General features: G+C 47.7%; 18 non-coding genes across 18 annotated transcripts; all 18 read left to right on the top strand.

Annotated features, from left to right (window-relative positions):
- The first annotated feature begins 1023 nt into the window (after nt 1–1023).
- On the top strand, nt 1024–1214 carry LOC142691966 (U2 spliceosomal RNA). The gene has a single exon (XR_012860468.1). It is a non-coding gene; the product is annotated as a U2 spliceosomal RNA (small nuclear RNA).
- A 1292-nt stretch (nt 1215–2506) lies between these two features.
- LOC142691965 (U2 spliceosomal RNA) lies at nt 2507–2697 on the top strand. Its single transcript, XR_012860467.1, has one exon. It is a non-coding gene; the product is annotated as a U2 spliceosomal RNA (small nuclear RNA).
- Nucleotides 2698–3981: 1284 nt separating this feature from the next.
- LOC142692158 (U2 spliceosomal RNA) lies at nt 3982–4168 on the top strand. Its single transcript, XR_012860640.1, has one exon. It is a non-coding gene; the product is annotated as a U2 spliceosomal RNA (small nuclear RNA).
- Nucleotides 4169–5468: 1300 nt separating this feature from the next.
- LOC142691964 (U2 spliceosomal RNA) lies at nt 5469–5659 on the top strand. Its single transcript, XR_012860466.1, has one exon. It is a non-coding gene; the product is annotated as a U2 spliceosomal RNA (small nuclear RNA).
- Nucleotides 5660–6939: 1280 nt separating this feature from the next.
- LOC142691963 (U2 spliceosomal RNA) lies at nt 6940–7130 on the top strand. The gene has a single exon (XR_012860465.1). It is a non-coding gene; the product is annotated as a U2 spliceosomal RNA (small nuclear RNA).
- A 1304-nt stretch (nt 7131–8434) lies between these two features.
- On the top strand, nt 8435–8625 carry LOC142691962 (U2 spliceosomal RNA). The gene has a single exon (XR_012860464.1). It is a non-coding gene; the product is annotated as a U2 spliceosomal RNA (small nuclear RNA).
- A 1296-nt stretch (nt 8626–9921) lies between these two features.
- Nucleotides 9922–10112, top strand: LOC142691961 (U2 spliceosomal RNA). Its single transcript, XR_012860463.1, has one exon. It is a non-coding gene; the product is annotated as a U2 spliceosomal RNA (small nuclear RNA).
- A 1292-nt stretch (nt 10113–11404) lies between these two features.
- Nucleotides 11405–11595, top strand: LOC142691960 (U2 spliceosomal RNA). The gene has a single exon (XR_012860462.1). It is a non-coding gene; the product is annotated as a U2 spliceosomal RNA (small nuclear RNA).
- A 1276-nt stretch (nt 11596–12871) lies between these two features.
- Nucleotides 12872–13062, top strand: LOC142691959 (U2 spliceosomal RNA). Its single transcript, XR_012860461.1, has one exon. It is a non-coding gene; the product is annotated as a U2 spliceosomal RNA (small nuclear RNA).
- Nucleotides 13063–14354: 1292 nt separating this feature from the next.
- Nucleotides 14355–14545, top strand: LOC142691957 (U2 spliceosomal RNA). The gene has a single exon (XR_012860460.1). It is a non-coding gene; the product is annotated as a U2 spliceosomal RNA (small nuclear RNA).
- A 1276-nt stretch (nt 14546–15821) lies between these two features.
- Nucleotides 15822–16012, top strand: LOC142691955 (U2 spliceosomal RNA). Its single transcript, XR_012860458.1, has one exon. It is a non-coding gene; the product is annotated as a U2 spliceosomal RNA (small nuclear RNA).
- Nucleotides 16013–17316: 1304 nt separating this feature from the next.
- Nucleotides 17317–17507, top strand: LOC142691954 (U2 spliceosomal RNA). The gene has a single exon (XR_012860457.1). It is a non-coding gene; the product is annotated as a U2 spliceosomal RNA (small nuclear RNA).
- A 1284-nt stretch (nt 17508–18791) lies between these two features.
- Nucleotides 18792–18982, top strand: LOC142691953 (U2 spliceosomal RNA). Its single transcript, XR_012860456.1, has one exon. It is a non-coding gene; the product is annotated as a U2 spliceosomal RNA (small nuclear RNA).
- Nucleotides 18983–20266: 1284 nt separating this feature from the next.
- LOC142691952 (U2 spliceosomal RNA) lies at nt 20267–20457 on the top strand. Its single transcript, XR_012860455.1, has one exon. It is a non-coding gene; the product is annotated as a U2 spliceosomal RNA (small nuclear RNA).
- Nucleotides 20458–21745: 1288 nt separating this feature from the next.
- Nucleotides 21746–21936, top strand: LOC142691951 (U2 spliceosomal RNA). Its single transcript, XR_012860454.1, has one exon. It is a non-coding gene; the product is annotated as a U2 spliceosomal RNA (small nuclear RNA).
- A 1296-nt stretch (nt 21937–23232) lies between these two features.
- LOC142691950 (U2 spliceosomal RNA) lies at nt 23233–23423 on the top strand. The gene has a single exon (XR_012860453.1). It is a non-coding gene; the product is annotated as a U2 spliceosomal RNA (small nuclear RNA).
- Nucleotides 23424–24699: 1276 nt separating this feature from the next.
- Nucleotides 24700–24890, top strand: LOC142691949 (U2 spliceosomal RNA). The gene has a single exon (XR_012860452.1). It is a non-coding gene; the product is annotated as a U2 spliceosomal RNA (small nuclear RNA).
- A 1296-nt stretch (nt 24891–26186) lies between these two features.
- LOC142691948 (U2 spliceosomal RNA) lies at nt 26187–26377 on the top strand. The gene has a single exon (XR_012860451.1). It is a non-coding gene; the product is annotated as a U2 spliceosomal RNA (small nuclear RNA).
- Nucleotides 26378–27062: the final 685 nt, after the last annotated feature.

Here is a 27062-nt window from a genome sequence, read left to right as displayed (position 1 = left end):
TTTAGGTAAGTTAAAGAGCTGCACCTGAGCCAGCCACTGATTGATTGATTGATTGATTGATTGATTGATTGATTGATTGATTGATGCAGCACAACAGTCAAATAGTGGAGTGGAGTAGGGGAACAGCAAACAGCCAATAAAGCAGCCCGCCCGCTCGCCTGCCCGCCACAATGGACCTACCTGTGTACACTAGATGGATGTGATGGAATGTACTGTCGTCCCTACATTTCAAGAAGAAGTAAGAATTGCAGTTGCAACAAAGCCTTGCTTGCCTACAAAGAGAGCAGCAATTTGGATTTGTTACTATGTTACCTAGAAGAATAACAAACTGTGCAAGGATGGAGGTTGTAGGAGCAAGGAGAAGTTGTCTGTAAAGTTGGTGGATGCCTATTTTCCATTTTGCAGTCCCTTGTCTCCCTCTTGTGGCCTCCTGGAGGCAACTAGCTGTGCAAAAAAAAGACAGCCTGGCGGCCGGCTGTTGCAGTGTTGCCCTCTCAGGCAACACTGAATGACTGACTGAGCCTCACCGTCTTATATAAAGTTCAGACGGAACTTTGCACGTGTCATAGTGGAGCCCTCAGGATTCCAGAGCCAGCTTTCTGACATCATAATGGGGCCTCAGAGATAAAAGCCTGGGCCCAGGCAGTGTTGGTCAGTGCTGCTCAGCAGGCAGCACTGGACTGGACTGGATTACAGCTGATACAAGGAGTGAAGGAACAAGGGGTGGCTGTGGGCATGCACTTGCTGCCGCTGCCAGTGTTTATCTGCATGGCAGCAGGGCATTTGGGCGTTGCCAGGAAGGCGTTTTTATGTCGATTCCTCCTCTTTCAGCACTGCATTGTGGTGCAAGCAAAAGAAGCAAATCCTGTCTGGCTTCCTCTCCGGCCTTTATTCACCTCCCGTGTAGCTGTGAGTGTGTGAGCCTGCAGGGCCCCATGGAATTGCCTAGAAGTAGGCTGAATCGCTGCAAGGGCTGAACAGCAGTATCGGGCAGGCTCGGGCAACGCGCGGCCCGTTCGGGTTATCGCTTCTCGGCCTTTTGGCTAAGATCAAGTGTAGTATCTGTTCTTATCAGTTTAATATCTGATACGTCCCCTATCTGGGGACCATATATTAAATGGATTTTTAGAACAGGGAGATGGAAATAGAGCTTGCTCTGTCCACTCCACGCATTGACCTGGTATTGCAGTATTTCCAGGACCGGTGCACCCTTTCCTTATGTGTTGACTAAAAGCAGATTCCAAAAGTGTTTTTTGTCTTTGCTATTGTTTCTGTCTTTCTGAAGGGATCTCCCCTTTTAATCCCATTATTTCAACACCTGTTGGACAATGCATGAGTGATAATGAGCTCATTGATTAAATGCAATTAATGAATAGATTGCCACCTCTTGTTGTGTGTCGTCTGTGTTTCTGTGTTTCCGGCATTTCACATTGGAACACCTCATTCACCTTCCTTGTCTTCTCTCCGCCCTCCCTTTTAGGTAAGTTAAAGAGCTGCACCTGAGCCAGCCACTGATTGATTGATTGATTGATTGATTGATTGATTGATTGATTGATTGATTGATTGATGCAGCACAACAGTCAAATAGTGGAGTGGAGTAGGGGAACAGCAAACAGCCAATAAAGCAGCCCGCCCGCTCGCCTGCCCGCCACAATGGACCTACCTGTGTACACTAGATGGATGTGATGGAATGTACTGTCGTCCCTACATTTCAAGAAGAAGTAAGAATTGCAGTTGCAACAAAGCCTTGCTTGCCTACAAAGAGAGCAGCAATTTGGATTTGTTACTATGTTACCTAGAAGAATAACAAACTGTGCAAGGATGGAGGTTGTAGGAGCAAGGAGAAGTTGTCTGTAAAGTTGGTGGATGCCTATTTTCCATTTTGCAGTCCCTTGTCTCCCTCTTGTGGCCTCCTGGAGGCAACTAGCTGTGCAAAAAAAAGACAGCCTGGCGGCCGGCTGTTGCAGTGTTGCCCTCTCAGGCAACACTGAGTGACTGACTGAGCCTCACCGTCTTATATAAAGTTCAGACGGAACTTTGCACGTGTCATAGTGGAGCCCTCAGGATTCCAGAGCCAGCTTTCTGACATCATAATGGGGCCTCAGAGATAAAAGCCTGGGCCCAGGCAGTGTTGGTCAGTGCTGCTCAGCAGGCAGCACTGGACTGGACTGGATTACAGCTGATACAAGGTGTGAAGGAACAAGGGGTGGCTGTGGGCATGCACTTGCTGCCGCTGCCAGTGTTTATCTGCATGGCAGCAGGGCATTTGGGCGTTGCCAGGAAGGCGTTTTTATGTAGATTCCTCCTCTTTCAGCACTGCATTGTGGTGCAAGCAAAAGAAGCAAATCCTGTCTGGCTTCCTCTCCGGCCTTTATTCACCTCCCGTGTAGCTGTGAGTGTGTGAGCCTGCAGGGCCCCATGGAATTGCCTAGAAGTAGGCTGAATCGCTGCAAGGGCTGAACAGCAGTATCGGGCAGGCTCGGGCAACGCGCGGCCCGTTCGGGTTATCGCTTCTCGGCCTTTTGGCTAAGATCAAGTGTAGTATCTGTTCTTATCAGTTTAATATCTGATACGTCCCCTATCTGGGGACCATATATTAAATGGATTTTTAGAACAGGGAGATGGAAATAGAGCTTGCTCTGTCCACTCCACGCATTGACCTGGTATTGCAGTATTTCCAGGACCGGTGCACCCTTTCCTTATGTGTTGACTAAAAGCAGATTCCAAAAGTGTTTTTTGTCTTTGCTATTGTTTCTGTCTTTCTGAAGGGATCTCCCCTTTTAATCCCATTATTTCAACACCTGTTGGACAATGCATGAGTGATAATGAGCTCATTGATTAAATGCAATTAATGAATAGATTGCCACCTCTTGTTGTGTGTCGTCTGTGTTTCTGTGTTTCCGGCATTTCACATTGGAACACCTCATTCACCTTCCTTGTCTTCTCTCCGCCCTCCCTTTTAGGTAAGTTAAAGAGCTGCACCTGAGCCAGCCACTGATTGATTGATTGATTGATTGATTGATTGATTGATTGATTGATTGATGCAGCACAACAGTCAAATAGTGGAGTGGAGTAGGGGAACAGCAAACAGCCAATAAAGCAGCCCGCCCGCTCGCCTGCCCGCCACAATGGACCTACCTGTGTACACTAGATGGATGTGATGGAATGTACTGTCGTCCCTACATTTCAAGAAGAAGTAAGAATTGCAGTTGCAACAAAGCCTTGCTTGCCTACAAAGAGAGCAGCAATTTGGATTTGTTACTATGTTACCTAGAAGAATAACAAACTGTGCAAGGATGGAGGTTGTAGGAGCAAGGAGAAGTTGTCTGTAAAGTTGGTGGATGCCTATTTTCCATTTTGCAGTCCCTTGTCTCCCTCTTGTGGCCTCCTGGAGGCAACTAGCTGTGCAAAAAAAAGACAGCCTGGCGGCCGGCTGTTGCAGTGTTGCCCTCTCAGGCAACACTGAATGACTGACTGAGCCTCACCGTCTTATATAAAGTTCAGACGGAACTTTGCACGTGTCATAGTGGAGCCCTCAGGATTCCAGAGCCAGCTTTCTGACATCATAATGGGGCCTCAGAGATAAAAGCCTGGGCCCAGGCAGTGTTGGTCAGTGCTGCTCAGCAGGCAGCACTGGACTGGACTGGATTACAGCTGATACAAGGAGTGAAGGAACAAGGGGTGGCTGTGGGCATGCACTTGCTGCCGCTGCCAGTGTTTATCTGCATGGCAGCAGGGCATTTGGGCGTTGCCAGGAAGGCGTTTTTATGTCGATTCCTCCTCTTTCAGCACTGCATTGTGGTGCAAGCAAAAGAAGCAAATCCTGTCTGGCTTCCTCTCCGGCCTTTATTCACCTCCCGTGTAGCTGTGAGTGTGTGAGCCTGCAGGGCCCCATGGAATTGCCTAGAAGTAGGCTGAATCGCTGCAAGGGCTGAACAGCAGTATCGGGCAGGCTCGGGCAACGCGCGGCCCGTTCGGGTTATCGCTTCTCGGCCTTTTGGCTAAGATCAAGTGTAGTATCTGTTCTTATCAGTTTAATATCTGATACGTCCCCTATCTGGGGACCATATATTAAATGGATTTTTAGAACAGGGAGATGGAAATAGAGCTTGCTCTGTCCCACGCATTGACCTGGTATTGCAGTATTTCCAGGACCGGTGCACCCTTTCCTTATGTGTTGACTAAAAGCAGATTCCAAAAGTGTTTTTTGTCTTTGCTATTGTTTCTGTCTTTCTGAAGGGATCTCCCCTTTTAATCCCATTATTTCAACACCTGTTGGACAATGCATGAGTGATAATGAGCTCATTGATTAAATGCAATTAATGAATAGATTGCCACCTCTTGTTGTGTGTCGTCTGTGTTTCTGTGTTTCCGGCATTTCACATTGGAACACCTCATTCACCTTCCTTGTCTTCTCTCCGCCCTCCCTTTTAGGTAAGTTAAAGAGCTGCACCTGAGCCAGCCACTGATTGATTGATTGATTGATTGATTGATTGATTGATTGATTGATTGATTGATTGATTGATTGATGCAGCACAACAGTCAAATAGTGGAGTGGAGTAGGGGAACAGCAAACAGCCAATAAAGCAGCCCGCCCGCTCGCCTGCCCGCCACAATGGACCTACCTGTGTACACTAGATGGATGTGATGGAATGTACTGTCGTCCCTACATTTCAAGAAGAAGTAAGAATTGCAGTTGCAACAAAGCCTTGCTTGCCTACAAAGAGAGCAGCAATTTGGATTTGTTACTATGTTACCTAGAAGAATAACAAACTGTGCAAGGATGGAGGTTGTAGGAGCAAGGAGAAGTTGTCTGTAAAGTTGGTGGATGCCTATTTTCCATTTTGCAGTCCCTTGTCTCCCTCTTGTGGCCTCCTGGAGGCAACTAGCTGTGCAAAAAAAAGACAGCCTGGCGGCCGGCTGTTGCAGTGTTGCCCTCTCAGGCAACACTGAGTGACTGACTGAGCCTCACCGTCTTATATAAAGTTCAGACGGAACTTTGCACGTGTCATAGTGGAGCCCTCAGGATTCCAGAGCCAGCTTTCTGACATCATAATGGGGCCTCAGAGATAAAAGCCTGGGCCCAGGCAGTGTTGGTCAGTGCTGCTCAGCAGGCAGCACTGGACTGGACTGGATTACAGCTGATACAAGGTGTGAAGGAACAAGGGGTGGCTGTGGGCATGCACTTGCTGCCGCTGCCAGTGTTTATCTGCATGGCAGCAGGGCATTTGGGCGTTGCCAGGAAGGCGTTTTTATGTAGATTCCTCCTCTTTCAGCACTGCATTGTGGTGCAAGCAAAAGAAGCAAATCCTGTCTGGCTTCCTCTCCGGCCTTTATTCACCTCCCGTGTAGCTGTGAGTGTGTGAGCCTGCAGGGCCCCATGGAATTGCCTAGAAGTAGGCTGAATCGCTGCAAGGGCTAAACAGCAGTATCGGGCAGGCTCGGGCAACGCGCGGCCCGTTCGGGTTATCGCTTCTCGGCCTTTTGGCTAAGATCAAGTGTAGTATCTGTTCTTATCAGTTTAATATCTGATACGTCCCCTATCTGGGGACCATATATTAAATGGATTTTTAGAACAGGGAGATGGAAATAGAGCTTGCTCTGTCCACTCCACGCATTGACCTGGTATTGCAGTATTTCCAGGACCGGTGCACCCTTTCCTTATGTGTTGACTAAAAGCAGATTCCAAAAGTGTTTTTTGTCTTTGCTATTGTTTCTGTCTTTCTGAAGGGATCTCCCCTTTTAATCCCATTATTTCAACACCTGTTGGACAATGCATGAGTGATAATGAGCTCATTGATTAAATGCAATTAATGAATAGATTGCCACCTCTTGTTGTGTGTCGTCTGTGTTTCTGTGTTTCCGGCATTTCACATTGGAACACCTCATTCACCTTCCTTGTCTTCTCTCCGCCCTCCCTTTTAGGTAAGTTAAAGAGCTGCACCTGAGCCAGCCACTGATTGATTGATTGATTGATTGATTGATTGATTGATTGATTGATGCAGCACAACAGTCAAATAGTGGAGTGGAGTAGGGGAACAGCAAACAGCCAATAAAGCAGCCCGCCCGCTCGCCTGCCCGCCACAATGGACCTACCTGTGTACACTAGATGGATGTGATGGAATGTACTGTCGTCCCTACATTTCAAGAAGAAGTAAGAATTGCAGTTGCAACAAAGCCTTGCTTGCCTACAAAGAGAGCAGCAATTTGGATTTGTTACTATGTTACCTAGAAGAATAACAAACTGTGCAAGGATGGAGGTTGTAGGAGCAAGGAGAAGTTGTCTGTAAAGTTGGTGGATGCCTATTTTCCATTTTGCAGTCCCTTGTCTCCCTCTTGTGGCCTCCTGGAGGCAACTAGCTGTGCAAAAAAAAGACAGCCTGGCGGCCGGCTGTTGCAGTGTTGCCCTCTCAGGCAACACTGAGTGACTGACTGAGCCTCACCGTCTTATATAAAGTTCAGACGGAACTTTGCACGTGTCATAGTGGAGCCCTCAGGATTCCAGAGCCAGCTTTCTGACATCATAATGGGGCCTCAGAGATAAAAGCCTGGGCCCAGGCAGTGTTGGTCAGTGCTGCTCAGCAGGCAGCACTGGACTGGACTGGATTACAGCTGATACAAGGTGTGAAGGAACAAGGGGTGGCTGTGGGCATGCACTTGCTGCCGCTGCCAGTGTTTATCTGCATGGCAGCAGGGCATTTGGGCGTTGCCAGGAAGGCGTTTTTATGTAGATTCCTCCTCTTTCAGCACTGCATTGTGGTGCAAGCAAAAGAAGCAAATCCTGTCTGGCTTCCTCTCCGGCCTTTATTCACCTCCCGTGTAGCTGTGAGTGTGTGAGCCTGCAGGGCCCCATGGAATTGCCTAGAAGTAGGCTGAATCGCTGCAAGGGCTGAACAGCAGTATCGGGCAGGCTCGGGCAACGCGCGGCCCGTTCGGGTTATCGCTTCTCGGCCTTTTGGCTAAGATCAAGTGTAGTATCTGTTCTTATCAGTTTAATATCTGATACGTCCCCTATCTGGGGACCATATATTAAATGGATTTTTAGAACAGGGAGATGGAAATAGAGCTTGCTCTGTCCACTCCACGCATTGACCTGGTATTGCAGTATTTCCAGGACCGGTGCACCCTTTCCTTATGTGTTGACTAAAAGCAGATTCCAAAAGTGTTTTTTGTCTTTGCTATTGTTTCTGTCTTTCTGAAGGGATCTCCCCTTTTAATCCCATTATTTCAACACCTGTTGGACAATGCATGAGTGATAATGAGCTCATTGATTAAATGCAATTAATGAATAGATTGCCACCTCTTGTTGTGTGTCGTCTGTGTTTCTGTGTTTCCGGCATTTCACATTGGAACACCTCATTCACCTTCCTTGTCTTCTCTCCGCCCTCCCTTTTAGGTAAGTTAAAGAGCTGCACCTGAGCCAGCCACTGATTGATTGATTGATTGATTGATTGATTGATTGATTGATTGATTGATTGATTGATTGATTGATTGATGCAGCACAACAGTCAAATAGTGGAGTGGAGTAGGGGAACAGCAAACAGCCAATAAAGCAGCCCGCCCGCTCGCCTGCCCGCCACAATGGACCTACCTGTGTACACTAGATGGATGTGATGGAATGTACTGTCGTCCCTACATTTCAAGAAGAAGTAAGAATTGCAGTTGCAACAAAGCCTTGCTTGCCTACAAAGAGAGCAGCAATTTGGATTTGTTACTATGTTACCTAGAAGAATAACAAACTGTGCAAGGATGGAGGTTGTAGGAGCAAGGAGAAGTTGTCTGTAAAGTTGGTGGATGCCTATTTTCCATTTTGCAGTCCCTTGTCTCCCTCTTGTGGCCTCCTGGAGGCAACTAGCTGTGCAAAAAAAAGACAGCCTGGCGGCCGGCTGTTGCAGTGTTGCCCTCTCAGGCAACACTGAATGACTGACTGAGCCTCACCGTCTTATATAAAGTTCAGACGGAACTTTGCACGTGTCATAGTGGAGCCCTCAGGATTCCAGAGCCAGCTTTCTGACATCATAATGGGGCCTCAGAGATAAAAGCCTGGGCCCAGGCAGTGTTGGTCAGTGCTGCTCAGCAGGCAGCACTGGACTGGACTGGATTACAGCTGATACAAGGAGTGAAGGAACAAGGGGTGGCTGTGGGCATGCACTTGCTGCCGCTGCCAGTGTTTATCTGCATGGCAGCAGGGCATTTGGGCGTTGCCAGGAAGGCGTTTTTATGTCGATTCCTCCTCTTTCAGCACTGCATTGTGGTGCAAGCAAAAGAAGCAAATCCTGTCTGGCTTCCTCTCCGGCCTTTATTCACCTCCCGTGTAGCTGTGAGTGTGTGAGCCTGCAGGGCCCCATGGAATTGCCTAGAAGTAGGCTGAATCGCTGCAAGGGCTGAACAGCAGTATCGGGCAGGCTCGGGCAACGCGCGGCCCGTTCGGGTTATCGCTTCTCGGCCTTTTGGCTAAGATCAAGTGTAGTATCTGTTCTTATCAGTTTAATATCTGATACGTCCCCTATCTGGGGACCATATATTAAATGGATTTTTAGAACAGGGAGATGGAAATAGAGCTTGCTCTGTCCACTCCACGCATTGACCTGGTATTGCAGTATTTCCAGGACCGGTGCACCCTTTCCTTATGTGTTGACTAAAAGCAGATTCCAAAAGTGTTTTTTGTCTTTGCTATTGTTTCTGTCTTTCTGAAGGGATCTCCCCTTTTAATCCCATTATTTCAACACCTGTTGGACAATGCATGAGTGATAATGAGCTCATTGATTAAATGCAATTAATGAATAGATTGCCACCTCTTGTTGTGTGTCGTCTGTGTTTCTGTGTTTCCGGCATTTCACATTGGAACACCTCATTCACCTTCCTTGTCTTCTCTCCGCCCTCCCTTTTAGGTAAGTTAAAGAGCTGCACCTGAGCCAGCCACTGATTGATTGATTGATTGATTGATTGATTGATTGATTGATTGATTGATTGATTGATTGATGCAGCACAACAGTCAAATAGTGGAGTGGAGTAGGGGAACAGCAAACAGCCAATAAAGCAGCCCGCCCGCTCGCCTGCCCGCCACAATGGACCTACCTGTGTACACTAGATGGATGTGATGGAATGTACTGTCGTCCCTACATTTCAAGAAGAAGTAAGAATTGCAGTTGCAACAAAGCCTTGCTTGCCTACAAAGAGAGCAGCAATTTGGATTTGTTACTATGTTACCTAGAAGAATAACAAACTGTGCAAGGATGGAGGTTGTAGGAGCAAGGAGAAGTTGTCTGTAAAGTTGGTGGATGCCTATTTTCCATTTTGCAGTCCCTTGTCTCCCTCTTGTGGCCTCCTGGAGGCAACTAGCTGTGCAAAAAAAAGACAGCCTGGCGGCCGGCTGTTGCAGTGTTGCCCTCTCAGGCAACACTGAGTGACTGACTGAGCCTCACCGTCTTATATAAAGTTCAGACGGAACTTTGCACGTGTCATAGTGGAGCCCTCAGGATTCCAGAGCCAGCTTTCTGACATCATAATGGGGCCTCAGAGATAAAAGCCTGGGCCCAGGCAGTGTTGGTCAGTGCTGCTCAGCAGGCAGCACTGGACTGGACTGGATTACAGCTGATACAAGGTGTGAAGGAACAAGGGGTGGCTGTGGGCATGCACTTGCTGCCGCTGCCAGTGTTTATCTGCATGGCAGCAGGGCATTTGGGCGTTGCCAGGAAGGCGTTTTTATGTAGATTCCTCCTCTTTCAGCACTGCATTGTGGTGCAAGCAAAAGAAGCAAATCCTGTCTGGCTTCCTCTCCGGCCTTTATTCACCTCCCGTGTAGCTGTGAGTGTGTGAGCCTGCAGGGCCCCATGGAATTGCCTAGAAGTAGGCTGAATCGCTGCAAGGGCTAAACAGCAGTATCGGGCAGGCTCGGGCAACGCGCGGCCCGTTCGGGTTATCGCTTCTCGGCCTTTTGGCTAAGATCAAGTGTAGTATCTGTTCTTATCAGTTTAATATCTGATACGTCCCCTATCTGGGGACCATATATTAAATGGATTTTTAGAACAGGGAGATGGAAATAGAGCTTGCTCTGTCCACTCCACGCATTGACCTGGTATTGCAGTATTTCCAGGACCGGTGCACCCTTTCCTTATGTGTTGACTAAAAGCAGATTCCAAAAGTGTTTTTTGTCTTTGCTATTGTTTCTGTCTTTCTGAAGGGATCTCCCCTTTTAATCCCATTATTTCAACACCTGTTGGACAATGCATGAGTGATAATGAGCTCATTGATTAAATGCAATTAATGAATAGATTGCCACCTCTTGTTGTGTGTCGTCTGTGTTTCTGTGTTTCCGGCATTTCACATTGGAACACCTCATTCACCTTCCTTGTCTTCTCTCCGCCCTCCCTTTTAGGTAAGTTAAAGAGCTGCACCTGAGCCAGCCACTGATTGATTGATTGATTGATTGATTGATTGATTGATTGATTGATTGATTGATTGATGCAGCACAACAGTCAAATAGTGGAGTGGAGTAGGGGAACAGCAAACAGCCAATAAAGCAGCCCGCCCGCTCGCCTGCCCGCCACAATGGACCTACCTGTGTACACTAGATGGATGTGATGGAATGTACTGTCGTCCCTACATTTCAAGAAGAAGTAAGAATTGCAGTTGCAACAAAGCCTTGCTTGCCTACAAAGAGAGCAGCAATTTGGATTTGTTACTATGTTACCTAGAAGAATAACAAACTGTGCAAGGATGGAGGTTGTAGGAGCAAGGAGAAGTTGTCTGTAAAGTTGGTGGATGCCTATTTTCCATTTTGCAGTCCCTTGTCTCCCTCTTGTGGCCTCCTGGAGGCAACTAGCTGTGCAAAAAAAAGACAGCCTGGCGGCCGGCTGTTGCAGTGTTGCCCTCTCAGGCAACACTGAGTGACTGACTGAGCCTCACCGTCTTATATAAAGTTCAGACGGAACTTTGCACGTGTCATAGTGGAGCCCTCAGGATTCCAGAGCCAGCTTTCTGACATCATAATGGGGCCTCAGAGATAAAAGCCTGGGCCCAGGCAGTGTTGGTCAGTGCTGCTCAGCAGGCAGCACTGGACTGGACTGGATTACAGCTGATACAAGGTGTGAAGGAACAAGGGGTGGCTGTGGGCATGCACTTGCTGCCGCTGCCAGTGTTTATCTGCATGGCAGCAGGGCATTTGGGCGTTGCCAGGAAGGCGTTTTTATGTAGATTCCTCCTCTTTCAGCACTGCATTGTGGTGCAAGCAAAAGAAGCAAATCCTGTCTGGCTTCCTCTCCGGCCTTTATTCACCTCCCGTGTAGCTGTGAGTGTGTGAGCCTGCAGGGCCCCATGGAATTGCCTAGAAGTAGGCTGAATCGCTGCAAGGGCTGAACAGCAGTATCGGGCAGGCTCGGGCAACGCGCGGCCCGTTCGGGTTATCGCTTCTCGGCCTTTTGGCTAAGATCAAGTGTAGTATCTGTTCTTATCAGTTTAATATCTGATACGTCCCCTATCTGGGGACCATATATTAAATGGATTTTTAGAACAGGGAGATGGAAATAGAGCTTGCTCTGTCCACTCCACGCATTGACCTGGTATTGCAGTATTTCCAGGACCGGTGCACCCTTTCCTTATGTGTTGACTAAAAGCAGATTCCAAAAGTGTTTTTTGTCTTTGCTATTGTTTCTGTCTTTCTGAAGGGATCTCCCCTTTTAATCCCATTATTTCAACACCTGTTGGACAATGCATGAGTGATAATGAGCTCATTGATTAAATGCAATTAATGAATAGATTGCCACCTCTTGTTGTGTGTCGTCTGTGTTTCTGTGTTTCCGGCATTTCACATTGGAACACCTCATTCACCTTCCTTGTCTTCTCTCCGCCCTCCCTTTTAGGTAAGTTAAAGAGCTGCACCTGAGCCAGCCACTGATTGATTGATTGATTGATTGATTGATTGATTGATTGATGCAGCACAACAGTCAAATAGTGGAGTGGAGTAGGGGAACAGCAAACAGCCAATAAAGCAGCCCGCCCGCTCGCCTGCCCGCCACAATGGACCTACCTGTGTACACTAGATGGATGTGATGGAATGTACTGTCGTCCCTACATTTCAAGAAGAAGTAAGAATTGCAGTTGCAACAAAGCCTTGCTTGCCTACAAAGAGAGCAGCAATTTGGATTTGTTACTATGTTACCTAGAAGAATAACAAACTGTGCAAGGATGGAGGTTGTAGGAGCAAGGAGAAGTTGTCTGTAAAGTTGGTGGATGCCTATTTTCCATTTTGCAGTCCCTTGTCTCCCTCTTGTGGCCTCCTGGAGGCAACTAGCTGTGCAAAAAAAAGACAGCCTGGCGGCCGGCTGTTGCAGTGTTGCCCTCTCAGGCAACACTGAGTGACTGACTGAGCCTCACCGTCTTATATAAAGTTCAGACGGAACTTTGCACGTGTCATAGTGGAGCCCTCAGGATTCCAGAGCCAGCTTTCTGACATCATAATGGGGCCTCAGAGATAAAAGCCTGGGCCCAGGCAGTGTTGGTCAGTGCTGCTCAGCAGGCAGCACTGGACTGGACTGGATTACAGCTGATACAAGGTGTGAAGGAACAAGGGGTGGCTGTGGGCATGCACTTGCTGCCGCTGCCAGTGTTTATCTGCATGGCAGCAGGGCATTTGGGCGTTGCCAGGAAGGCGTTTTTATGTAGATTCCTCCTCTTTCAGCACTGCATTGTGGTGCAAGCAAAAGAAGCAAATCCTGTCTGGCTTCCTCTCCGGCCTTTATTCACCTCCCGTGTAGCTGTGAGTGTGTGAGCCTGCAGGGCCCCATGGAATTGCCTAGAAGTAGGCTGAATCGCTGCAAGGGCTAAACAGCAGTATCGGGCAGGCTCGGGCAACGCGCGGCCCGTTCGGGTTATCGCTTCTCGGCCTTTTGGCTAAGATCAAGTGTAGTATCTGTTCTTATCAGTTTAATATCTGATACGTCCCCTATCTGGGGACCATATATTAAATGGATTTTTAGAACAGGGAGATGGAAATAGAGCTTGCTCTGTCCACTCCACGCATTGACCTGGTATTGCAGTATTTCCAGGACCGGTGCACCCTTTCCTTATGTGTTGACTAAAAGCAGATTCCAAAAGTGTTTTTTGTCTTTGCTATTGTTTCTGTCTTTCTGAAGGGATCTCCCCTTTTAATCCCATTATTTCAACACCTGTTGGACAATGCATGAGTGATAATGAGCTCATTGATTAAATGCAATTAATGAATAGATTGCCACCTCTTGTTGTGTGTCGTCTGTGTTTCTGTGTTTCCGGCATTTCACATTGGAACACCTCATTCACCTTCCTTGTCTTCTCTCCGCCCTCCCTTTTAGGTAAGTTAAAGAGCTGCACCTGAGCCAGCCACTGATTGATTGATTGATTGATTGATTGATTGATTGATTGATTGATTGATTGATTGATGCAGCACAACAGTCAAATAGTGGAGTGGAGTAGGGGAACAGCAAACAGCCAATAAAGCAGCCCGCCCGCTCGCCTGCCCGCCACAATGGACCTACCTGTGTACACTAGATGGATGTGATGGAATGTACTGTCGTCCCTACATTTCAAGAAGAAGTAAGAATTGCAGTTGCAACAAAGCCTTGCTTGCCTACAAAGAGAGCAGCAATTTGGATTTGTTACTATGTTACCTAGAAGAATAACAAACTGTGCAAGGATGGAGGTTGTAGGAGCAAGGAGAAGTTGTCTGTAAAGTTGGTGGATGCCTATTTTCCATTTTGCAGTCCCTTGTCTCCCTCTTGTGGCCTCCTGGAGGCAACTAGCTGTGCAAAAAAAAGACAGCCTGGCGGCCGGCTGTTGCAGTGTTGCCCTCTCAGGCAACACTGAGTGACTGACTGAGCCTCACCGTCTTATATAAAGTTCAGACGGAACTTTGCACGTGTCATAGTGGAGCCCTCAGGATTCCAGAGCCAGCTTTCTGACATCATAATGGGGCCTCAGAGATAAAAGCCTGGGCCCAGGCAGTGTTGGTCAGTGCTGCTCAGCAGGCAGCACTGGACTGGACTGGATTACAGCTGATACAAGGTGTGAAGGAACAAGGGGTGGCTGTGGGCATGCACTTGCTGCCGCTGCCAGTGTTTATCTGCATGGCAGCAGGGCATTTGGGCGTTGCCAGGAAGGCGTTTTTATGTAGATTCCTCCTCTTTCAGCACTGCATTGTGGTGCAAGCAAAAGAAGCAAATCCTGTCTGGCTTCCTCTCCGGCCTTTATTCACCTCCCGTGTAGCTGTGAGTGTGTGAGCCTGCAGGGCCCCATGGAATTGCCTAGAAGTAGGCTGAATCGCTGCAAGGGCTGAACAGCAGTATCGGGCAGGCTCGGGCAACGCGCGGCCCGTTCGGGTTATCGCTTCTCGGCCTTTTGGCTAAGATCAAGTGTAGTATCTGTTCTTATCAGTTTAATATCTGATACGTCCCCTATCTGGGGACCATATATTAAATGGATTTTTAGAACAGGGAGATGGAAATAGAGCTTGCTCTGTCCACTCCACGCATTGACCTGGTATTGCAGTATTTCCAGGACCGGTGCACCCTTTCCTTATGTGTTGACTAAAAGCAGATTCCAAAAGTGTTTTTTGTCTTTGCTATTGTTTCTGTCTTTCTGAAGGGATCTCCCCTTTTAATCCCATTATTTCAACACCTGTTGGACAATGCATGAGTGATAATGAGCTCATTGATTAAATGCAATTAATGAATAGATTGCCACCTCTTGTTGTGTGTCGTCTGTGTTTCTGTGTTTCCGGCATTTCACATTGGAACACCTCATTCACCTTCCTTGTCTTCTCTCCGCCCTCCCTTTTAGGTAAGTTAAAGAGCTGCACCTGAGCCAGCCACTGATTGATTGATTGATTGATTGATTGATTGATTGATTGATGCAGCACAACAGTCAAATAGTGGAGTGGAGTAGGGGAACAGCAAACAGCCAATAAAGCAGCCCGCCCGCTCGCCTGCCCGCCACAATGGACCTACCTGTGTACACTAGATGGATGTGATGGAATGTACTGTCGTCCCTACATTTCAAGAAGAAGTAAGAATTGCAGTTGCAACAAAGCCTTGCTTGCCTACAAAGAGAGCAGCAATTTGGATTTGTTACTATGTTACCTAGAAGAATAACAAACTGTGCAAGGATGGAGGTTGTAGGAGCAAGGAGAAGTTGTCTGTAAAGTTGGTGGATGCCTATTTTCCATTTTGCAGTCCCTTGTCTCCCTCTTGTGGCCTCCTGGAGGCAACTAGCTGTGCAAAAAAAAGACAGCCTGGCGGCCGGCTGTTGCAGTGTTGCCCTCTCAGGCAACACTGAGTGACTGACTGAGCCTCACCGTCTTATATAAAGTTCAGACGGAACTTTGCACGTGTCATAGTGGAGCCCTCAGGATTCCAGAGCCAGCTTTCTGACATCATAATGGGGCCTCAGAGATAAAAGCCTGGGCCCAGGCAGTGTTGGTCAGTGCTGCTCAGCAGGCAGCACTGGACTGGACTGGATTACAGCTGATACAAGGTGTGAAGGAACAAGGGGTGGCTGTGGGCATGCACTTGCTGCCGCTGCCAGTGTTTATCTGCATGGCAGCAGGGCATTTGGGCGTTGCCAGGAAGGCATTTTTATGTAGATTCCTCCTCTTTCAGCACTGCATTGTGGTGCAAGCAAAAGAAGCAAATCCTGTCTGGCTTCCTCTCCGGCCTTTATTCACCTCCCGTGTAGCTGTGAGTGTGTGAGCCTGCAGGGCCCCATGGAATTGCCTAGAAGTAGGCTGAATCGCTGCAAGGGCTGAACAGCAGTATCGGGCAGGCTCGGGCAACGCGCGGCCCGTTCGGGTTATCGCTTCTCGGCCTTTTGGCTAAGATCAAGTGTAGTATCTGTTCTTATCAGTTTAATATCTGATACGTCCCCTATCTGGGGACCATATATTAAATGGATTTTTAGAACAGGGAGATGGAAATAGAGCTTGCTCTGTCCACTCCACGCATTGACCTGGTATTGCAGTATTTCCAGGACCGGTGCACCCTTTCCTTATGTGTTGACTAAAAGCAGATTCCAAAAGTGTTTTTTGTCTTTGCTATTGTTTCTGTCTTTCTGAAGGGATCTCCCCTTTTAATCCCATTATTTCAACACCTGTTGGACAATGCATGAGTGATAATGAGCTCATTGATTAAATGCAATTAATGAATAGATTGCCACCTCTTGTTGTGTGTCGTCTGTGTTTCTGTGTTTCCGGCATTTCACATTGGAACACCTCATTCACCTTCCTTGTCTTCTCTCCGCCCTCCCTTTTAGGTAAGTTAAAGAGCTGCACCTGAGCCAGCCACTGATTGATTGATTGATTGATTGATTGATTGATTGATTGATTGATTGATTGATTGATTGATTGATTGATGCAGCACAACAGTCAAATAGTGGAGTGGAGTAGGGGAACAGCAAACAGCCAATAAAGCAGCCCGCCCGCTCGCCTGCCCGCCACAATGGACCTACCTGTGTACACTAGATGGATGTGATGGAATGTACTGTCGTCCCTACATTTCAAGAAGAAGTAAGAATTGCAGTTGCAACAAAGCCTTGCTTGCCTACAAAGAGAGCAGCAATTTGGATTTGTTACTATGTTACCTAGAAGAATAACAAACTGTGCAAGGATGGAGGTTGTAGGAGCAAGGAGAAGTTGTCTGTAAAGTTGGTGGATGCCTATTTTCCATTTTGCAGTCCCTTGTCTCCCTCTTGTGGCCTCCTGGAGGCAACTAGCTGTGCAAAAAAAAGACAGCCTGGCGGCCGGCTGTTGCAGTGTTGCCCTCTCAGGCAACACTGAGTGACTGACTGAGCCTCACCGTCTTATATAAAGTTCAGACGGAACTTTGCACGTGTCATAGTGGAGCCCTCAGGATTCCAGAGCCAGCTTTCTGACATCATAATGGGGCCTCAGAGATAAAAGCCTGGGCCCAGGCAGTGTTGGTCAGTGCTGCTCAGCAGGCAGCACTGGACTGGACTGGATTACAGCTGATACAAGGTGTGAAGGAACAAGGGGTGGCTGTGGGCATGCACTTGCTGCCGCTGCCAGTGTTTATCTGCATGGCAGCAGGGCATTTGGGCGTTGCCAGGAAGGCGTTTTTATGTAGATTCCTCCTCTTTCAGCACTGCATTGTGGTGCAAGCAAAAGAAGCAAATCCTGTCTGGCTTCCTCTCCGGCCTTTATTCACCTCCCGTGTAGCTGTGAGTGTGTGAGCCTGCAGGGCCCCATGGAATTGCCTAGAAGTAGGCTGAATCGCTGCAAGGGCTGAACAGCAGTATCGGGCAGGCTCGGGCAACGCGCGGCCCGTTCGGGTTATCGCTTCTCGGCCTTTTGGCTAAGATCAAGTGTAGTATCTGTTCTTATCAGTTTAATATCTGATACGTCCCCTATCTGGGGACCATATATTAAATGGATTTTTAGAACAGGGAGATGGAAATAGAGCTTGCTCTGTCCACTCCACGCATTGACCTGGTATTGCAGTATTTCCAGGACCGGTGCACCCTTTCCTTATGTGTTGACTAAAAGCAGATTCCAAAAGTGTTTTTTGTCTTTGCTATTGTTTCTGTCTTTCTGAAGGGATCTCCCCTTTTAATCCCATTATTTCAACACCTGTTGGACAATGCATGAGTGATAATGAGCTCATTGATTAAATGCAATTAATGAATAGATTGCCACCTCTTGTTGTGTGTCGTCTGTGTTTCTGTGTTTCCGGCATTTCACATTGGAACACCTCATTCACCTTCCTTGTCTTCTCTCCGCCCTCCCTTTTAGGTAAGTTAAAGAGCTGCACCTGAGCCAGCCACTGATTGATTGATTGATTGATTGATTGATTGATTGATTGATTGATTGATGCAGCACAACAGTCAAATAGTGGAGTGGAGTAGGGGAACAGCAAACAGCCAATAAAGCAGCCCGCCCGCTCGCCTGCCCGCCACAATGGACCTACCTGTGTACACTAGATGGATGTGATGGAATGTACTGTCGTCCCTACATTTCAAGAAGAAGTAAGAATTGCAGTTGCAACAAAGCCTTGCTTGCCTACAAAGAGAGCAGCAATTTGGATTTGTTACTATGTTACCTAGAAGAATAACAAACTGTGCAAGGATGGAGGTTGTAGGAGCAAGGAGAAGTTGTCTGTAAAGTTGGTGGATGCCTATTTTCCATTTTGCAGTCCCTTGTCTCCCTCTTGTGGCCTCCTGGAGGCAACTAGCTGTGCAAAAAAAAGACAGCCTGGCGGCCGGCTGTTGCAGTGTTGCCCTCTCAGGCAACACTGAGTGACTGACTGAGCCTCACCGTCTTATATAAAGTTCAGACGGAACTTTGCACGTGTCATAGTGGAGCCCTCAGGATTCCAGAGCCAGCTTTCTGACATCATAATGGGGCCTCAGAGATAAAAGCCTGGGCCCAGGCAGTGTTGGTCAGTGCTGCTCAGCAGGCAGCACTGGACTGGACTGGATTACAGCTGATACAAGGTGTGAAGGAACAAGGGGTGGCTGTGGGCATGCACTTGCTGCCGCTGCCAGTGTTTATCTGCATGGCAGCAGGGCATTTGGGCGTTGCCAGGAAGGCGTTTTTATGTAGATTCCTCCTCTTTCAGCACTGCATTGTGGTGCAAGCAAAAGAAGCAAATCCTGTCTGGCTTCCTCTCCGGCCTTTATTCACCTCCCGTGTAGCTGTGAGTGTGTGAGCCTGCAGGGCCCCATGGAATTGCCTAGAAGTAGGCTGAATCGCTGCAAGGGCTGAACAGCAGTATCGGGCAGGCTCGGGCAACGCGCGGCCCGTTCGGGTTATCGCTTCTCGGCCTTTTGGCTAAGATCAAGTGTAGTATCTGTTCTTATCAGTTTAATATCTGATACGTCCCCTATCTGGGGACCATATATTAAATGGATTTTTAGAACAGGGAGATGGAAATAGAGCTTGCTCTGTCCACTCCACGCATTGACCTGGTATTGCAGTATTTCCAGGACCGGTGCACCCTTTCCTTATGTGTTGACTAAAAGCAGATTCCAAAAGTGTTTTTTGTCTTTGCTATTGTTTCTGTCTTTCTGAAGGGATCTCCCCTTTTAATCCCATTATTTCAACACCTGTTGGACAATGCATGAGTGATAATGAGCTCATTGATTAAATGCAATTAATGAATAGATTGCCACCTCTTGTTGTGTGTCGTCTGTGTTTCTGTGTTTCCGGCATTTCACATTGGAACACCTCATTCACCTTCCTTGTCTTCTCTCCGCCCTCCCTTTTAGGTAAGTTAAAGAGCTGCACCTGAGCCAGCCACTGATTGATTGATTGATTGATTGATTGATTGATTGATTGATTGATTGATGCAGCACAACAGTCAAATAGTGGAGTGGAGTAGGGGAACAGCAAACAGCCAATAAAGCAGCCCGCCCGCTCGCCTGCCCGCCACAATGGACCTACCTGTGTACACTAGATGGATGTGATGGAATGTACTGTCGTCCCTACATTTCAAGAAGAAGTAAGAATTGCAGTTGCAACAAAGCCTTGCTTGCCTACAAAGAGAGCAGCAATTTGGATTTGTTACTATGTTACCTAGAAGAATAACAAACTGTGCAAGGATGGAGGTTGTAGGAGCAAGGAGAAGTTGTCTGTAAAGTTGGTGGATGCCTATTTTCCATTTTGCAGTCCCTTGTCTCCCTCTTGTGGCCTCCTGGAGGCAACTAGCTGTGCAAAAAAAAGACAGCCTGGCGGCCGGCTGTTGCAGTGTTGCCCTCTCAGGCAACACTGAGTGACTGACTGAGCCTCACCGTCTTATATAAAGTTCAGACGGAACTTTGCACGTGTCATAGTGGAGCCCTCAGGATTCCAGAGCCAGCTTTCTGACATCATAATGGGGCCTCAGAGATAAAAGCCTGGGCCCAGGCAGTGTTGGTCAGTGCTGCTCAGCAGGCAGCACTGGACTGGACTGGATTACAGCTGATACAAGGTGTGAAGGAACAAGGGGTGGCTGTGGGCATGCACTTGCTGCCGCTGCCAGTGTTTATCTGCATGGCAGCAGGGCATTTGGGCGTTGCCAGGAAGGCGTTTTTATGTAGATTCCTCCTCTTTCAGCACTGCATTGTGGTGCAAGCAAAAGAAGCAAATCCTGTCTGGCTTCCTCTCCGGCCTTTATTCACCTCCCGTGTAGCTGTGAGTGTGTGAGCCTGCAGGGCCCCATGGAATTGCCTAGAAGTAGGCTGAATCGCTGCAAGGGCTGAACAGCAGTATCGGGCAGGCTCGGGCAACGCGCGGCCCGTTCGGGTTATCGCTTCTCGGCCTTTTGGCTAAGATCAAGTGTAGTATCTGTTCTTATCAGTTTAATATCTGATACGTCCCCTATCTGGGGACCATATATTAAATGGATTTTTAGAACAGGGAGATGGAAATAGAGCTTGCTCTGTCCACTCCACGCATTGACCTGGTATTGCAGTATTTCCAGGACCGGTGCACCCTTTCCTTATGTGTTGACTAAAAGCAGATTCCAAAAGTGTTTTATGTCTTTGCTATTGTTTCTGTCTTTCTGAAGGGATCTCCCCTTTTAATCCCATTATTTCAACACCTGTTGGACAATGCATGAGTGATAATGAGCTCATTGATTAAATGCAATTAATGAATAGATTGCCACCTCTTGTTGTGTGTCGTCTGTGTTTCTGTGTTTCCGGCATTTCACATTGGAACACCTCATTCACCTTCCTTGTCTTCTCTCCGCCCTCCCTTTTAGGTAAGTTAAAGAGCTGCACCTGAGCCAGCCACTGATTGATTGATTGATTGATTGATTGATTGATTGATTGATTGATTGATTGATTGCAGCACAACAGTCAAATAGTGGAGTGGAGTAGGGGAACAGCAACAGCCAATAAAGCAGCCCGCCCGCTCGCCTGCCCGCCACAATGGACCTACCTGTGTACACTAGATGGATGTGATGGAATGTACTGTCGTCCCTACATTTCAAGAAGAAGTAAGAATTGCAGTTGCAACAAAGCCTTGCTTGCCTACAAAGAGAGCAGCAATTTGGATTTGTTACTATGTTACCTAGAAGAATAACAAACTGTGCAAGGATGGAGGTTGTAGGAGCAAGGAGAAGTTGTCTGTAAAGTTGGTGGATGCCTATTTTCCATTTTGCAGTCCCTTGTCTCCCTCTTGTGGCCTCCTGGAGGCAACTAGCTGTGCAAAAAAAAGACAGCCTGGCGGCCGGCTGTTGCAGTGTTGCCCTCTCAGGCAACACTGAGTGACTGACTGAGCCTCACCGTCTTATATAAAGTTCAGACGGAACTTTGCACGTGTCATAGTGGAGCCCTCAGGATTCCAGAGCCAGCTTTCTGACATCATAATGGGGCCTCAGAGATAAAAGCCTGGGCCCAGGCAGTGTTGGTCAGTGCTGCTCAGCAGGCAGCACTGGACTGGACTGGATTACAGCTGATACAAGGTGTGAAGGAACAAGGGGTGGCTGTGGGCATGCACTTGCTGCCGCTGCCAGTGTTTATCTGCATGGCAGCAGGGCATTTGGGCGTTGCCAGGAAGGCGTTTTTATGTAGATTCCTCCTCTTTCAGCACTGCATTGTGGTGCAAGCAAAAGAAGCAAATCCTGTCTGGCTTCCTCTCCGGCCTTTATTCACCTCCCGTGTAGCTGTGAGTGTGTGAGCCTGCAGGGCCCCATGGAATTGCCTAGAAGTAGGCTGAATCGCTGCAAGGGCTGAACAGCAGTATCGGGCAGGCTCGGGCAACGCGCGGCCCGTTCGGGTTATCGCTTCTCGGCCTTTTGGCTAAGATCAAGTGTAGTATCTGTTCTTATCAGTTTAATATCTGATACGTCCCCTATCTGGGGACCATATATTAAATGGATTTTTAGAACAGGGAGATGGAAATAGAGCTTGCTCTGTCCACTCCACGCATTGACCTGGTATTGCAGTATTTCCAGGACCGGTGCACCCTTTCCTTATGTGTTGACTAAAAGCAGATTCCAAAAGTGTTTTTTGTCTTTGCTATTGTTTCTGTCTTTCTGAAGGGATCTCCCCTTTTAATCCCATTATTTCAACACCTGTTGGACAATGCATGAGTGATAATGAGCTCATTGATTAAATGCAATTAATGAATAGATTGCCACCTCTTGTTGTGTGTCGTCTGTGTTTCTGTGTTTCCGGCATTTCACATTGGAACACCTCATTCACCTTCCTTGTCTTCTCTCCGCCCTCCCTTTTAGGTAAGTTAAAGAGCTGCACCTGAGCCAGCCACTGATTGATTGATTGATTGATTGATTGATTGATTGATTGATTGATTGATTGATTGATTGATGCAGCACAACAGTCAAATAGTGGAGTGGAGTAGGGGAACAGCAAACAGCCAATAAAGCAGCCCGCCCGCTCGCCTGCCCGCCACAATGGACCTACCTGTGTACACTAGATGGATGTGATGGAATGTACTGTCGTCCCTACATTTCAAGAAGAAGTAAGAATTGCAGTTGCAACAAAGCCTTGCTTGCCTACAAAGAGAGCAGCAATTTGGATTTGTTACTATGTTACCTAGAAGAATAACAAACTGTGCAAGGATGGAGGTTGTAGGAGCAAGGAGAAGTTGTCTGTAAAGTTGGTGGATGCCTATTTTCCATTTTGCAGTCCCTTGTCTCCCTCTTGTGGCCTCCTGGAGGCAACTAGCTGTGCAAAAAAAAGACAGCCTGGCGGCCGGCTGTTGCAGTGTTGCCCTCTCAGGCAACACTGAGTGACTGACTGAGCCTCACCGTCTTATATAAAGTTCAGACGGAACTTTGCACGTGTCATAGTGGAGCCCTCAGGATTCCAGAGCCAGCTTTCTGACATCATAATGGGGCCTCAGAGATAAAAGCCTGGGCCCAGGCAGTGTTGGTCAGTGCTGCTCAGCAGGCAGCACTGGACTGGACTGGATTACAGCTGATACAAGGTGTGAAGGAACAAGGGGTGGCTGTGGGCATGCACTTGCTGCCGCTGCCAGTGTTTATCTGCATGGCAGCGGGGCATTTGGGCGTTGCCAGGAAGGCGTTTTTATGTAGATTCCTCCTCTTTCAGCACTGCATTGTGGTGCAAGCAAAAGAAGCAAATCCTGTCTGGCTTCCTCTCCGGCCTTTATTCACCTCCCGTGTAGCTGTGAGTGTGTGAGCCTGCAGGGCCCCATGGAATTGCCTAGAAGTAGGCTGAATCGCTGCAAGGGCTGAACAGCAGTATCGGGCAGGCTCGGGCAACGCGCGGCCCGTTCGGGTTATCGCTTCTCGGCCTTTTGGCTAAGATCAAGTGTAGTATCTGTTCTTATCAGTTTAATATCTGATACGTCCCCTATCTGGGGACCATATATTAAATGGATTTTTAGAACAGGGAGATGGAAATAGAGCTTGCTCTGTCCACTCCACGCATTGACCTGGTATTGCAGTATTTCCAGGACCGGTGCACCCTTTCCTTATGTGTTGACTAAAAGCAGATTCCAAAAGTGTTTTTTGTCTTTGCTATTGTTTCTGTCTTTCTGAAGGGATCTCCCCTTTTAATCCCATTATTTCAACACCTGTTGGACAATGCATGAGTGATAATGAGCTCATTGATTAAATGCAATTAATGAATAGATTGCCACCTCTTGTTGTGTGTCGTCTGTGTTTCTGTGTTTCCGGCATTTCACATTGGAACACCTCATTCACCTTCCTTGTCTTCTCTCCGCCCTCCCTTTTAGGTAAGTTAAAGAGCTGCACCTGAGCCAGCCACTGATTGATTGATTGATTGATTGATTGATTGATTGATTGATGCAGCACAACAGTCAAATAGTGGAGTGGAGTAGGGGAACAGCAAACAGCCAATAAAGCAGCCCGCCCGCTCGCCTGCCCGCCACAATGGACCTACCTGTGTACACTAGATGGATGTGATGGAATGTACTGTCGTCCCTACATTTCAAGAAGAAGTAAGAATTGCAGTTGCAACAAAGCCTTGCTTGCCTACAAAGAGAGCAGCAATTTGGATTTGTTACTATGTTACCTAGAAGAATAACAAACTGTGCAAGGATGGAGGTTGTAGGAGCAAGGAGAAGTTGTCTGTAAAGTTGGTGGATGCCTATTTTCCATTTTGCAGTCCCTTGTCTCCCTCTTGTGGCCTCCTGGAGGCAACTAGCTGTGCAAAAAAAAGACAGCCTGGCGGCCGGCTGTTGCAGTGTTGCCCTCTCAGGCAACACTGAGTGACTGACTGAGCCTCACCGTCTTATATAAAGTTCAGACGGAACTTTGCACGTGTCATAGTGGAGCCCTCAGGATTCCAGAGCCAGCTTTCTGACATCATAATGGGGCCTCAGAGATAAAAGCCTGGGCCCAGGCAGTGTTGGTCAGTGCTGCTCAGCAGGCAGCACTGGACTGGACTGGATTACAGCTGATACAAGGTGTGAAGGAACAAGGGGTGGCTGTGGGCATGCACTTGCTGCCGCTGCCAGTGTTTATCTGCATGGCAGCAGGGCATTTGGGCGTTGCCAGGAAGGCGTTTTTATGTAGATTCCTCCTCTTTCAGCACTGCATTGTGGTGCAAGCAAAAGAAGCAAATCCTGTCTGGCTTCCTCTCCGGCCTTTATTCACCTCCCGTGTAGCTGTGAGTGTGTGAGCCTGCAGGGCCCCATGGAATTGCCTAGAAGTAGGCTGAATCGCTGCAAGGGCTGAACAGCAGTATCGGGCAGGCTCGGGCAACGCGCGGCCCGTTCGGGTTATCGCTTCTCGGCCTTTTGGCTAAGATCAAGTGTAGTATCTGTTCTTATCAGTTTAATATCTGATACGTCCCCTATCTGGGGACCATATATTAAATGGATTTTTAGAACAGGGAGATGGAAATAGAGCTTGCTCTGTCCACTCCACGCATTGACCTGGTATTGCAGTATTTCCAGGACCGGTGCACCCTTTCCTTATGTGTTGACTAAAAGCAGATTCCAAAAGTGTTTTTTGTCTTTGCTATTGTTTCTGTCTTTCTGAAGGGATCTCCCCTTTTAATCCCATTATTTCAACACCTGTTGGACAATGCATGAGTGATAATGAGCTCATTGATTAAATGCAATTAATGAATAGATTGCCACCTCTTGTTGTGTGTCGTCTGTGTTTCTGTGTTTCCGGCATTTCACATTGGAACACCTCATTCACCTTCCTTGTCTTCTCTCCGCCCTCCCTTTTAGGTAAGTTAAAGAGCTGCACCTGAGCCAGCCACTGATTGATTGATTGATTGATTGATTGATTGATTGATTGATTGATTGATTGATTGATTGATGCAGCACAACAGTCAAATAGTGGAGTGGAGTAGGGGAACAGCAAACAGCCAATAAAGCAGCCCGCCCGCTCGCCTGCCCGCCACAATGGACCTACCTGTGTACACTAGATGGATGTGATGGAATGTACTGTCGTCCCTACATTTCAAGAAGAAGTAAGAATTGCAGTTGCAACAAAGCCTTGCTTGCCTACAAAGAGAGCAGCAATTTGGATTTGTTACTATGTTACCTAGAAGAATAACAAACTGTGCAAGGATGGAGGTTGTAGGAGCAAGGAGAAGTTGTCTGTAAAGTTGGTGGATGCCTATTTTCCATTTTGCAGTCCCTTGTCTCCCTCTTGTGGCCTCCTGGAGGCAACTAGCTGTGCAAAAAAAAGACAGCCTGGCGGCCGGCTGTTGCAGTGTTGCCCTCTCAGGCAACACTGAGTGACTGACTGAGCCTCACCGTCTTATATAAAGTTCAGACGGAACTTTGCACGTGTCATAGTGGAGCCCTCAGGATTCCAGAGCCAGCTTTCTGACATCATAATGGGGCCTCAGAGATAAAAGCCTGGGCCCAGGCAGTGTTGGTCAGTGCTGCTCAGCAGGCAGCACTGGACTGGACTGGATTACAGCTGATACAAGGTGTGAAGGAACAAGGGGTGGCTGTGGGCATGCACTTGCTGCCGCTGCCAGTGTTTATCTGCATGGCAGCAGGGCATTTGGGCGTTGCCAGGAAGGCGTTTTTATGTAGATTCCTCCTCTTTCAGCACTGCATTGTGGTGCAAGCAAAAGAAGCAAATCCTGTCTGGCTTCCTCTCCGGCCTTTATTCACCTCCCGTGTAGCTGTGAGTGTGTGAGCCTGCAGGGCCCCATGGAATTGCCTAGAAGTAGGCTGAATCGCTGCAAGGGCTGAACAGCAGTATCGGGCAGGCTCGGGCAACGCGCGGCCCGTTCGGGTTATCGCTTCTCGGCCTTTTGGCTAAGATCAAGTGTAGTATCTGTTCTTATCAGTTTAATATCTGATACGTCCCCTATCTGGGGACCATATATTAAATGGATTTTTAGAACAGGGAGATGGAAATAGAGCTTGCTCTGTCCACTCCACGCATTGACCTGGTATTGCAGTATTTCCAGGACCGGTGCACCCTTTCCTTATGTGTTGACTAAAAGCAGATTCCAAAAGTGTTTTATGTCTTTGCTATTGTTTCTGTCTTTCTGAAGGGATCTCCCCTTTTAATCCCATTATTTCAACACCTGTTGGACAATGCATGAGTGATAATGAGCTCATTGATTAAATGCAATTAATGAATAGATTGCCACCTCTTGTTGTGTGTCGTCTGTGTTTCTGTGTTTCCGGCATTTCACATTGGAACACCTCATTCACCTTCCTTGTCTTCTCTCCGCCCTCCCTTTTAGGTAAGTTAAAGAGCTGCACCTGAGCCAGCCACTGATTGATTGATTGATTGATTGATTGATTGATTGATTGATGCAGCACAACAGTCAAATAGTGGAGTGGAGTAGGGGAACAGCAAACAGCCAATAAAGCAGCCCGCCCGCTCGCCTGCCCGCCACAATGGACCTACCTGTGTACACTAGATGGATGTGATGGAATGTACTGTCGTCCCTACATTTCAAGAAGAAGTAAGAATTGCAGTTGCAACAAAGCCTTGCTTGCCTACAAAGAGAGCAGCAATTTGGATTTGTTACTATGTTACCTAGAAGAATAACAAACTGTGCAAGGATGGAGGTTGTAGGAGCAAGGAGAAGTTGTCTGTAAAGTTGGTGGATGCCTATTTTCCATTTTGCAGTCCCTTGTCTCCCTCTTGTGGCCTCCT

This window comes from Rhinoderma darwinii, assembly GCF_050947455.1.
Source record: "Rhinoderma darwinii isolate aRhiDar2 chromosome 5 unlocalized genomic scaffold, aRhiDar2.hap1 SUPER_5_unloc_39, whole genome shotgun sequence".
NCBI classification, from domain to species: domain Eukaryota; kingdom Metazoa; phylum Chordata; class Amphibia; order Anura; family Rhinodermatidae; genus Rhinoderma; species Rhinoderma darwinii.
This window is presented reverse-complemented; position numbering and strand designations above follow the sequence as displayed.